The following is a 14,569-nucleotide window of genomic DNA, read 5'->3' on the forward strand; positions in this document are numbered from 1 at the left end:
AAAAAAATTATTTAATATTTTTTTTACTAAATTAAATTTATTTTTAATTTAATTTGAATTTAACTTTTATTTAAAAAAATTTTTAAATTTATTTTATTTAATTAATTTATTACTTTAAAAAAAAATTATAATTAATTAAAAATTATTAATTATTTTAATTTAAATTTTTAAAAAAATTAAATTAAAAATTATTTTGAAAAATATAAAAAAATCACAATTTTTCAAAAGAATTGAAACCTTTCAATAAAAACTTAATACTTGGTAAAGCACAATTCTTCGATGTAAAAACACAACAAAACAATGCATTGATGCTTCTGCTGATGATGATGATGAACTCTGACGCATTTTAGTCTACATTTCATTTTTTTTTTGCAACATATTATTACACCATATAATAGCTTTAGCCAGTTGTTGTTATTATTCCTGTATTTTTTTAGCATGCCAGAATATTTTTTTACACGAAAATTGTTCTTAAAACCACAACAAAGCATTTGAAATGTGAAACCATATCATGCTGTTTATATGAAATTTTATTCTTTATTTTTTGAAATAATAAGCGACTGATGGGAGAAAATAATTATATGCGAATATATGAGTTGATGCTGCCTCGTTGCTACTGCCGCCGTGCTCTATATATTTATTTATGTTCTGTTTTGTTTTGTTTTCGTTTGTTGTTCACTCTTCAGCACTTTTTAACGTATTTAACGCACATCCACACACACGAGTGCGAAATAAATGGAACGAAAGAGTAAAGTGTACAAAACAAAAATAAATTAAATTTATACAACAAAAAAAAGACGTAAAAAATACATTAAAATTTTACAAATAACACAAATTATTTACACTCATCTGCAGTAATAAGACGAAGTTAATATCCTCCAAAGTGTTGTCTGACAGCATTTGTCAAAATATGCATTTTTTCCTGTCTTAAGTAAATATGGGAACATTCCAACACCTTTTCTCGAGAAAAGATCTTCTTGCCGTGTGTGATCTCTCGTCAAGGCGCAACGAACATAACAGAATTTTATTTCACAATGACTGATTATGATATTTTGTTGCCCATGTATACAAAAAAGTTTTAAAAAATTTTATGCGTCACTCTCATTTTTGCATTTTTAAAGTTTATTTTTTTCATTTCACCAAAATGTGCGGTATTGTTTCGGTAAAAGTACTTTTTGGAGAATATTTTTGGTGTTGCCATTGAGTCAAGTTATTAACATACAAAGAAATTCTTTTGTTGCGATGTTTCTGGTATAATTATATTTGTACATTGTACGTTAACTATATGAATTCCGTTGATTCTTTATGTATAAAAATTTTTTTGCCGCTTGTAAATTATGATATTGTACTCTAAACAAAGTGAAATATGAGTATTTTTGTGGAGTAAAGTTTTATTACTTCTGTTAAATAAAAGAAATAAATAACAACAACTGCTATGGATGCTTTTGTTTCTGATGAGGATGAAGTTTATTTTTCAAAGAAGTCTCGGTGAAAATAAAGTATCAGTTTCAAAGAGATGATTTTTTTAGTGCAAAGGTTTCTTGATATTTGATGTTAGAATATTTTATGGAAATTTTTGTTAGTCTGGATATCATTTTATAAGAATATATTGAGAAATATTAAAATTCATGAAGATAATTTTTTCAAATAAATAATTATCAAATTTTTATATAAAATTGTAAGAAATTAGTGTCTCTCAAAATTTTATGAGAGCTTAATTATTTTTTTCCATTAAAAAATTCATAAATAAAATTAATAAAGAATTTTTTAAATATAACAAAAATAATTATATTTTAAATTTTAATAAAATTAAATTAAAAAAATATTTTTAAAATTTTATTTTCATGAAAATGTGGTTAAAATATTTTTTAAAAAATAAAGACAATTTAGAGGAGAAAAAATTATGAAAAATGATAAAAATAAAAAAAAAGTTAAAATAAATAAATAAAAATAAATTCTTCGATTATTTTTTTTAAATTAATTTAAATATAGAAGATTTTTGTAAAAAATTTTTATTTTATTTAATTTTTAATACTTGAATCCCAGTTTTTATTTTTATTTTACATCATTTTTATAAAATTATTATTTAATTTTTATTTTTTTTTTAATTTTTTAAAAAAATTTTATTTTATTTTTATTTTTATTTTTATTTTATTTTATTTTTAAAAATTTTTTAAGTATTTTTTTTCACTAAAAACAAAATTTTTTTATTTTAATATTTTTTTTTTATTTTTATTTTTAAAAATTTTGTAATTTTTAATTTTTACCATTTATTTTTATTTTTTTTTAAAAATTTTTTATTTAATTTTTTATTTTAAATTTTCTTTTTAATTTATTTTTGGTTTTATTTTTTTTTTTTTGAAAATTTTTTTTTAAATTTTTACTCGATTTAATTAATTAATTTAATTTAAAATTAAATTTAAATTAATAAAATTAATTAATTAATTTAAATTAAATTTTTAATTTAAATTTAATTTTTTATTTTTTAATATTTTTTCTAAAGAAGCTAAAAAGTTTAAATAAAAAAAATATTTTTGTGTTAAACTAAATTTTTTTTATTGTTGAATAAATTTTAATTAATTAAAATTTTTATCGCTCATAAAATTTACAAAGATAATTTTTTGAGTTGAAAAAAAAAACAATTAAATCATAACTCTTAGATTTCACTTTCACACCTGAGAAATTTTTTGCGAGACATTAATTTTGTACAGAGTATGATTTTTTTTTTGGTATTTTGTGCCAAAAAGAAAAAAAAATCAATTTCCCCAAACTTCAAACAACAACAAAAGAAACGATCCCCAAAAAATTTATGTATGACAGCTTTTCTCTTCCCTCTTCCCCGAGTTAACACCTGTTTAGTGCTAGATACACATTTTCATATATCGTCACCTTTTTTCCCATCCACACACGGTAGCGTCAACCCTTTTTGCTTGTTTCCCTTTGTAGGTATTCATATCATATCATCGGTTGTTGTTTGCCCGAATTAAATCCACAAACAGACATTATTTTGTACATTTTCGGACACACATGAAACCGTACGGAGTGATGAACTTCAATATTTATTATGAAGTGAAATTGTTTGTTCAACATCATGTTTATAATGATGTTGATCGAGCGACGGCATGTGTCGAGGCGAGGCGTTTAAAAAAATAGCAAAGTGCGAAAAAATGATTATTAAACAGTATGAGGCTTAAATTTTTGATGCATCGAAAAAAAATGTCCTCCGCAATAACATCGCATCGCTTTAAGGAACAGACAAGCAGCAACAAAAACAACGAAGGGCGCTTATGTTTGATGTGACGACCGATACAAACAATTGCTTGGTGTGCTGGCTGACGGCATGCATGCGCGCCAAACGAGCGCTAAAATAGCCAATTATGAACCTTTCAGCGGGGATTAGATGTATACTTAAATTGTCGGAGAGCAGAAAATGTTTTTTTTGTTCGTTATTCCGCTCGTGGGTGTACAATATGAGAAATAAAACAAAGAATCGAACGGATTTTTATGATATATTGGCAGCAGGTTTTACTCGTCGTCGTCCTCTTTGGTGCATGGAGAGAGCGAAAACGATACGGGTTCGCTTGCAAGATTGATCGATATACGGAATTTTTGCAATCACAGAAATGCTCAAGAATTTTTTGTATTTTTTTTTAGGAATCGAAACGATTTTTTTCAAATATTTGAAGTCGACTAAATCGCATTTCATTGATTTTTTTCAAATTTCACATTTTCTTACTCCTCAAAATCCAAAAGTTTCTCATTTTCATACTCCTCTTGACTCAAAAGTTAAATTTATCACTTAACTTGTAATTTTTCATGATCAAGAATAATTTTTTCTCCAAAGTTGTACTAAAATTTCACATTTTTGTACTCCTCTCTTAACATTTTCTTACTCCTCAAAATTTTAAAAAATCAATTTTTTGTACTCCTCTTTATCCAAAAGATTATTTTGATAAAAAATTAGTAAATTTTTATCACAAGTTTTAATTTTTTGTCAAAATATTTGAAAATTTTCACATTTAGGTACTCCTCATTTCACATTTTCGTACTCCTCAACGCAAAAAAGGTCAAATTTTTGATTTTTTTTAATTTTAAACGTCAAATTTTAAGTTATTTGTTCAACTTATTTATAATAAAAATAATAAAACGGACGACTTTTTCATCATAAAACCTCAATATTCTTCGAAATGTGACAAAAAAATACTCAAAAAGCAAAAACGAGAAAAAATATTGGGGCTATTATGATGAAAAAATGAACCGTGTCTGTTTTTGTTATACGTCAAGCCATTTTCAAGGTAGTTGAGCTTCAATTAAATTTCGTTTTAACATTTTTTTCGTTCGACCAATTTACATGAGCCAGGATACGTGCATTTTTCATATTTTTTTTACTTTGTTCTCTTTCATGGAAAATAATTAAAAAATGTTTCTCTCGGTATTTTTTCCGCGTTTTTGGGCTTTGCTGATTTTTGTGAACACCTTTAATTATTATTTTCACAAAAATTTAAGGTCCGAAAAGAAATTTATGAGAAAGATTTATGACGGTCCTTAATACTGCGGAATTAAGATTGAAAGCCTAATTTACTTCACTTCAATTTTTTTTTTCAAGCTTTTTATAAAGATATACAACGCGAAAAATTACTTGTGACTGCATAATACTTTAATCATCTTTTCTTTACTTTTTTTTTGCAATCTAGAAATATTTTATTTTTTTATTATTTTTTGCAACAACAAAAAATTCAATATTTAACGGACGAACTGTTTTTTCCGTCTTCGTGGAAAAATTATTATTATTGTTTGGAGTTATGAAAATATGGAAAAGAAACTGAAATTTACATCCTTAATCCATTTAAATTTTCTTTTCTTTCTTCTTTATTAAGCTAATCCTCGAAGTCGAACCCAATTTTTCCCTTTTTTCGTCGTCGTCGTACCGCAAATATTAACGGTGTGCAAGGAAAAGAACAAAAGAAAAGTTTATTATTATGATTGTTATTATAATCGCAACACCGCTGAAATGGTTGAATGGGCGGGAATGATAGATGATTTTAAATCTACTAATTTAGCTTTCAATTCGATAACTTTTCATGTAGAAATAATTTTTTTTCTCTTTTTTATATAAAGGAGAGTTATTTATTTTTCATTTAAAATGAAAGTGAGACGGAAATTTAAAGTTTGTGAAGGAAGTGAAAAAAGATTTATTTGAAAAATTTTTTTCTGCTGTATTTTTTTCATTTTAATTTTTTTATGTTTAAAAATTTTACTTTTTTTAAAAAAATAATAATAATTTAAATAAATTAAAAAAATAACAAAATAAAAATTCTTTTTGTAATTTAATTTTTTTTTATTAAAAATTGCTTGAATAAATTTTATGAACCCTTTTTAATTTTAAAAAAAAAACTTACTTTTTTTAACTTTTTTTCTTTAATTTTTAAAAATACAAAAACTAATAAAATTAAATTTAATTTTATAAAAAATTAAAATAAATTAAAAAAAATTAAAAAATTTGCAAAAAAATAAAATAAATAAAATTTAAAAAAATAAATTTTAAAAAATAAAAAAATAAGTTAATAATTCAAAAAAATGAATAAATAATTTTTTAAAAAATCGAAAAAAAAAAGTTATAATTTAAAAAATAATTAAAAAAAAGTTAAATATAAAAAAATAAATAAGAAAAAAAAAATAATAAATTTCATATTTAAAAAAAAAATTAATTAATAAATAAAAAAAATTTAAAAAAAATTAAATTAAATTAGATTTTGAAAAAAAATATTTTAAAAAAATTAATTAAAAAAAAAAATAAAAAAAAAATTTTAGTCTCTAAATTTTTTAAAAATTAAAAAAAAAATTAATAAAAGTTTTTCGTAATTTTTAAAATAAATTAAATTAAAAAAAAAAATTCTTTAAAAAATGAAATTTTTCATTTATAATTAACTTTAATAAATTTTCCATGTACCCAAAGCCTACACTGTCCTCGAAAGCAATAAATTAAACTGCAATGACAACAAAATTATACAGGTCAGATATTTTTTCACAAACATTTAGTAAACACGACATACCCTCGCATCGCAATAAGTACGGTTGACGAAACTTTGTTAGGCATTCCCTCGTTGGGAATCGCCAAGTACTTTTTTTTAATTTCCAAAGCAATTGGAAAAACATTAAAATGCGCTTAAACTCTGTCCTTTTTTCGCTAAAACGCAGGTACAACTTTTTTTTTTGTTGTTTGTTGTATATAATTATGATTAAAAGGTCCTATTTAAACAACTTTTTAAAAAACATTTTTCCTCGAATGTGTCCCTTGCGAGAATTCGAATGAAATGTAAACAACGAATCTCCATAAAATACTGAAACTTTGATAATTTCTAATTTTATTTTGTCCCAAAATTAATTTTATTCGATGTATCCTTTTGATTTACTTGCAAATAAATCCCGAAGAAAAAAAGAGATATTGGAAATTCTGTATCAATATTGACTTTTAACGAACGGAATTTTAAAAAGCATTAAAATAATTTTTCCTTGATTACAGCTTTTTCAGCATTTTACAACGAAAACGCAAAAAAATCTATGTCGAGATAATGAATAAAACCCAACGAAGGTAGATAGGGTAAAAATAATGAGGACATAGAGAATTGATGTAGTGGAAATTTCAATTACGGTGTTCATGTGCAAAAAACAATCACTGAATCGGAAATTTTTCAGACACACACAAAAAAAAATTGTTTGCCAATGGTGACACATTATACAGCGGCGACGCGCAGCACGACAAAAAAGCAAATTGAACTATCTTATAAATACAAGTGTCACATGTGACTTATCTTGTCTTCTTTTGTTTAACTTGACGAGTTAATAAGGTTTCTTTGTGTTCCGCGTGTATTTCTGCCAAAACACTTTACATGAACACGAAAATTTTGTAGGTCGCCTACAAATGCTTTTACATTAATTATAATCTGCTTATAACAATTATAAACGGAGTTAAGCTTCCAATGTTTGTTATCATCAGCATCATCATTGTTGTATATGTTGGAGGTAAACTTAGAACAATGATCCCAATCACAAAATAAATAATAACGAGCGAACTTGATGAACTTATAATTAAAGTTTTTGTTTAACTAGATGAGATAATCTCCATGCAGTATCGAATTTATCATTAAAAGGCTTAAATTAATTTTTAAAAAAATCTAAAAAAAATTAGTCCAATTAAAAAAATTAATTAATTCAAATCAAGCAAAAAAATGATGATTTAATATTAATTAAATTTTAATTTTTTAATTAAGTAAATTTTAATTTTTTATTTTATTTAATTATAATTTTATTCTTTTTAATATTAATTTAATTTTATTTTTTTAATTAATTTTATTTTTTTTTAATTAAATTAATTTTACTTTTGCAAATAAGTTTATTTAATTTCTTAAAATTATTAAATTTTATTTTTTTAATTATTTAATTTTATTTTAAAAATTAATTAAATTAATTATTTTTTTAATTAATTTAATTTTAATTAAATTTAATATTAATATAAAAAAAAAATAAAAATTAATATTAAATTAAATTAATTAAAGAAAAAAAATTAAAACAAAATTGAAAATATATTTTAAAAATCAATTTAACTTTTTATTTAAAAATTTTAATTTTTATAAAGGGGCAAAAAATTTAAGCTCCGTCACTGAATATATGCTTAACTAATGAAAAACTATGACAAAGAAGAATTTAATTTAATTAGATATGCAAGTAAATTAATATTAATTAAAATATATTTTTCGAAAGTTATTAACAAACATGTGAAATCTGTCAAATATTGCAGCAGTAGAGTTAGCAAAAATTAAATATTTAGTTTCATGTTGTATGCTTATTTGTAAAATGCATTTTATAAATATTATTAACAAGCATATATATTTCATATTATGGGAAAATATTATATTTGCGCTTCTGTCTATATGTGTGCACGTTGTCGTGATTCGAAAACAGGTAATATTGTATTATGTTACACAAAGTGGGATAGTTCGGTATATTTATTTAGTGTGACACTAAAACATGACTTTGGTAAATAAATATAGCTAAAGTCTATTGAATGAATGCCACAAAGTACACACAAAAGTAGTCTCAATACCGGATAAAGTATTTTTTTTTACTCAAACGACACCTTTGTCTCTTCGCTGTGTAGTAAAAAAAGTACAATCTGTGTGAATAAATATTATTTTATCGAATCGTGGTTAATATTAATTTATTAATATTTATAAATTTAAGTATATTGCAGATGGAGGTGATTGTCTTTTATAAATATTTTATTCAAAGTTTAATTCCTCGGTGAGTAAACAAAAGGGAAGGTGTTGAACAGATGCTCATAAATATTTAACAATATGGTATTATTGGAGGTTTTAGAGGGCAGACATGTAGCTTCAGGTAATTATTGAAAAAAATTGTCTCAAAATAATAATTTTTTCAAGAAATAATTAAAAATATATAATAAAAAATTTTGAAATAATGATAAAATAATAATGTAAAAAATAAATAAAAATTATTTAAAAAATTAAATAAATTGAATTGAAAAAATAAAAAAAAAGAATAAAACATATCATTGAAAAAAATAATATTAATTTAAAATTTGAGAAAAATAAAATAAATTAATTAAAATATAAAATTTTAGGGAATATTTTAAAATTAAATAAAATTCTCGAAAAATATAAATTTTATTTTCTTTAGATTCATTTTATATAGAAAATTCACATTAACCTACATAAATGTTTTAACAAAAAAAATTATAATATAATTTTTTTTTCTTTCAAATTATATTTTTTATCGGTTCTATTTATTTGTTAAAAAAAATTATTTTAATTTAAATATTTTTTTTAAATTTAATTTAATTTATTTTTTGTTTTAATAATTTTTTAAAATTAAATTAATTTAAATTTAAAAGTTAAACTACCTAAATTAAATTAAATAAATTTAAAAAAATCATTAAAATAAATTTAAAAAAAATTATTTAAAAAATTAATTTAAGTTTATTTTTAAAAAAATATATTTTTTGCATAGATTTACACGTTTGTACCTTTTTAACATTAAAATTTCAAGAGATTTCTTCTTATTATTTTTATTTTATTAATTTCAACAATATTAAATACAAAAAATATTTATTTTACAAAGAAAACATTACAAGTTGTTACAAAAAAAAAAAAATTATTTACTATAACAACAACCCATCATTCGTTCACAACCCACTAAATTTCGAGTTCAGTCGCTTCTTTTTTCACTTTATAATATTTTTTAACGATCTATTTCAAAAACTATTTGTAGGTATTTCATTCAATAAATTTTTAAATAATAATCGCAACATTTTCAATACACCTATATAAATAATAAACACAAAACAGGTTCTACTAATAATGAAATATTGCTACATTACGAAATTTAACGCATCGCACGAAAAATAAAAAAAAAAACATAAATAAATAATTGAGAATCTATTTTGTGAAGGATTGCGTAAACGTGAACTCTTGGAGTCGAGGTCCAAGAGTGATAAAACTTTTACACACCCATCAGCTCGAGTTTCAGCTTTGTAATGGCAAAATAATAAATTCGAAAAATCTATTAGTATACAAAAACATACAGTCCTAATAAATTTTAAATTAAACGGCAATAAACAATATTTTTGTTATTTTCTACGAGATATTAGTGTCGATGTAGGCGAAAGCGCGAAGTTAACAAAAAAGCAAAATAAAATAATAATTTTGTATTTCACTGTGAACCTTTAGCTTTTTTGTTTGTGATAAATTATTGCTGTGCCGTCTTCTAGTTTATCGTTTTACATCGTCGTCGTCGTTTATTATTAAATTAAAATTTATATGGAAAATTATTGTTGCTGTGCCATTAGTCTCCAATTATGATAAACAACGAGCAACGATATATTTTACATCGGCAAAAGTGCGAGAGAGCAAGATACAGATAACATTGACAATGTAATCGGGAATATTTAACAGCGACGCGTTTTGCATTTGTGCCGCATTATAACAGTCATAACAGCAATAACAACAACAATGGCAATCATAATAATAATTATAATTACAGCAAATTATCTTTTTATTATGCGCACCTCTCTTTTTAAATATTTTATTTATTACACTCTTCTCCATTACAATTCACAAAGTGCATCTTGAACGAGCAACGGAATGCATTTTTTATTAAAGGTGTATATTAATAAAATATAATGTAGGCGATAAATATGCAATTCCCATCGCCTTGACTCTTGTTTCATACAAATGTATTATTTTATGAATGCGCGCGAAAATAGACAAAGTAATAAAATTTTGTCGAATTTGAATCAAAAAAGTTAACCATTCAATACGTTAACAAAAAAAAAGTTGTTTATTGTTTTTTTTGTGCTCATTATAATTTGAATGCTGGTTAATAATATCCATTGACATGCCTGGAAACAATCGACATTAAAGTATTAGGCATCATAAGTAGGTCATTACAATTCATGAAAATGTTATTTTTTTATTTTTCATATTTTTTAAATTTTATTTTATTTTAAATTTATTAAATTAATTTAGTATTAAAATTAATTAAATTAATTTATTAAAAATAATTAAAAACTAATTTTTAAAAAAATATTTTAATTATTTTTTTATTTTTTTTTTCTACATTTTTTATAAATTAGGTAAATATTAAGTTAATTTAAAAATTAAATAAAAAAAATAAAATATTAAAAAAAATTAGACAAAATTTATAACATGAAAATTATTTTCTTAAAAAAATATTTTATTAAAATCAAATTTTTTAATATATTTTTTATAATTAAAAAATGAATTTTATTTAAGAATTTAATACTAAATAAAATTTTAAAATATAAAAAAATACAAAAAAATTACAAAAACATTTTTTTTATTTTTTAAACTTAATTTATGAAAAATATTGTTTTAAAAAATATAATATTAATATTTTTTTAATTTTTAAATTTTTTTTTATAATTAAAAAAATTATTTTTATTTTAAAATATTAAAATTTACAATATTAGACAATTTAAATTATTTTTAAAAATTAAATTATTTTTTTTATTTTATTTTTTATTTTTTTTTTTTTTTTTTGAAAAAAAAATATATAAACTTATAACATGAAACATTTTGTCAATTTGTATCAACCTTAACTTATAGACATTAAGCCTAAACGTTTTTTTTTTTCGTTACTTATTTATGTAACTTACTCTTCTTCCAATAAATTTACTTCTATGAAATTTCTTCTTCATCAACATTTATTGCTATTTATAGTCAAATATAATGGCTTATTAATACATTTTGTGTGTGTGTGCCCATTATTATTATTATTACGTCCAATACCTTACGACGACGAAGAAGAAGAAAAAAATTGAATTGAAGAGACTTTTATGAACTGTAAGATCACGACAAACAATCTCTTGTTACTCTAAACATAAAACATGATTGTACATTCAATTCAATAGGCTTTTTTTATACAACTTGTCGAGTTGTACTGGATACAGCAAAAATATTTAGAAAGAGAGACACAAACAAGATTTTGTATTTAGCAAAAATTATTTCCCATGCATTTAAAGTACGCGAGTTTGGATGCACTATAAACTTGTTGCAAATGTTACGTAACCTTTAATGTTAATGCATTTGGATATTTTTATTTTTTTGTGAAAAAGCAATATAGCAATAATAGGAATGATTTACAAGACAATTTGATTTAATGACACGACAAAGTATTCATGCAAAATTGCAAGTGTGTCGTCTGTTTCTCCTTCTTTTGCTCTTAGCAGAATCCTATGAATTTTAAATTAAATTTAGCGTTAACTGAAAAATAAATAAAGTGTTTTGTGGAAAAATTGTGTTTCGCGAAATTTTTTTTTCTGCGAGACTTCTAATGTATAAAATTTTTAACAAGTTTTTTTTTTATTTTAGGTCAATTAAAAAACTTTTAAAAATTTAAAAATTGGTTTTAGAGTATAACTTATTTCAAACTAAATTCATTAAAACGGATTATTTGGATGATGGTTTGGATGGAGTCTCCATGGTAAGTTTTTTTTACTTAAATCAATTTTTCTTAATTTTAACTCAAAATATATTTTATGTAGAGCTATTTGAACAATAATATTTAATTTATCTTTCAGCAAAAGGATTGAATGGCTCAAATTATTCTAAAAATTTTTCTTTTATTAGAAGAATATGACAAATTATTGGGAAGACTTCTTCCTTAAACCAAACAAAAATCGAAAGAATCACTATTATCAAAACCTCAACAAACAGTTTAAGACATTAAACGTTCAGACGACTTTCTTCTATATGGAGTCAATGTTGCTGTAAATAAGAAAAGTATTTGTAACAATTCAATACCTTCCATCAAAGTACGACAAATGTTCTTAAACATTCATACTAAAGTCTTAAAAGGAAAAGTTTCAAACTCAATAGAACAAAAAAATAATCAGCGGAAGTCTTGTCATAAGATATCACTTGAATAAATAAGACTTTAAGTCTTCCGTATTTGACTGACAATGAACGAAGTTAAAAACAAGAGTAAAAAATCAAAACAGATTTTCAAAATATAAGAAGTCGATCAAAACGAGATACTTTTTTTTCTATATCGCACGAAATTTCTGCGAAACAGCAACTTTTTACAACCAACGAACACAAAATTCACAAGCAAACACCTCGTCTACTCAATTTATTTGGCAGAACAGCTATATTTTTTCCTTCACAAAAGTGGCACTTATGCGATTATCAAAGCATGAAAGGGTTTAAATAGCGGAATATTTATTGCACACTATATTACAGCTACATGTACTGTGCCATGATAAAATGCAACATTGCAGACAGATGTAAATCCTTCATTCACGCGACGACAACGACGTCGACGATGAAGAGGAAGAAGTACATTGTAGCTAAGGTAAGTCAGAGGAAGCACAAAGTAAAAAAAAAGTATCGCAGTTAGCACGCCGATAAATTCCTTGTTGTTGTTAAAAAAGGAATTCCTTTCTCAGCTCATAATATATTTATCCAAGAATAAGCATCAAATGTTCGCTGAAGGAAAATTTCTTCGCTGATATGTTCACATTGCTTGATGATGATGATGATGATGATGCCGTGCTTGAAATGATTCGAGAGTATGAGAGTAAAATTAAACAGTGAACACCTTTCATGATAAATAAGGAATTTTATATTGCGAGGAGTGCAAACAAACACACACACATGCGTTGTTTGTAACATAATAATATTGAAAATGTTGCACTGCATTTTGCAGATAGGAGCTACCTATATTTGAAAAGTAGATTTTGTTTGGCTTTACTCGATGCAATATCAGAAAACAAGTACAATTAGGAGCACACACGAGTGTACTGCGATATAATTTAACGTCATAAAATTGTAAAATGTGTATTTTAGTGCAAACAAGGTCTGTATTCAGGAGCCTCGTCGACAAGAGTAAAATAAATATTAAAGACCATTCTACTGAATTATATGAGAGGTGAGCAACATGTTCAACAAACTCTCAAAATATTCGCAAGGATGACGACGACGACGATACGAAAAGAAGAAAAGCTCTTGCAACCACCGTAATATATTTTATTTGTACACACGTAAAATTAATATAAAAACAAATATACCTCATCTAACGCGTTCAAATTCTCGAAACACACACATGGATATGATATAACGATATAATGAAAATATAAATTAAATTTTGCACACAAGAACGGAGCGAAACAACAATATCTACTGAAACGCAAGTAAAAACAATGAAATGATACCGAAAATTTTATACAACAATTAAAGTTCTTCTTCGCATGAGCATATTTTGCTAAAAGGAGAAAGAAAAAATATATTTTCCAAAAACGACGCAAAAAAACATGCAAAACACTCAGAAGCAATATAAAATAATGATAATAATAACTGTGTTGAGTTGAAGAAAAGTTGCGAGAGAAACTTTTTATCAACATCACTTTGCATGCAAATTTGACAAAATGGAATTGTCATATGCAAGAAAATTGTCGCAGACAACATGTTTTAGGGGGCAGGTTTTGCTGTGAACCGTCACGAAATCAATATTTATTAGATTACGTTGGTTTTAGAGGACTAAACATTGTAGAAATCGTGCGTAAATATGAAATAATGCTTCAATTAACTCATGCTTAAAATTGGGAATTTATGCAAGATTGGTTTGAGAGTGAAACAGATGGGGAAAACTCTTGACAAAAGTTGAAAATATAATTTAAATTTTTTAATCCAAGATGGAATTTCATTTAAAATTTTAATAAAATTTAATTTTATAACAAATTTGATTTTTTCATCAAATTTATGAATTTAACAAAAAAAAAATCACAAAAAATATTTAATTTAAAAAAAAATTAACTTTGATTTTTTTTTAAATTAAATTCAATTTTTTTAATTAAATTTTTTTTTTTAATTTTTTTTTTTTTTTTTATTTTTAATTAAACTTTAAAATTTTTTTTTTTAATTAAATTTTAAATTTTTTTTTTTTAATTTTTAAAAATTTTAATTAATTTTATTTTTAAATAATTTTTATTTTAATTAAATTTTAAATTATTTTTATCAATATTATTTTCATT

The sequence above is a fragment of the Culicoides brevitarsis genome, chromosome 1, assembly GCF_036172545.1.
Source record: "Culicoides brevitarsis isolate CSIRO-B50_1 chromosome 1, AGI_CSIRO_Cbre_v1, whole genome shotgun sequence".
Lineage (NCBI taxonomy): Eukaryota > Metazoa > Arthropoda > Insecta > Diptera > Ceratopogonidae > Culicoides > Culicoides brevitarsis.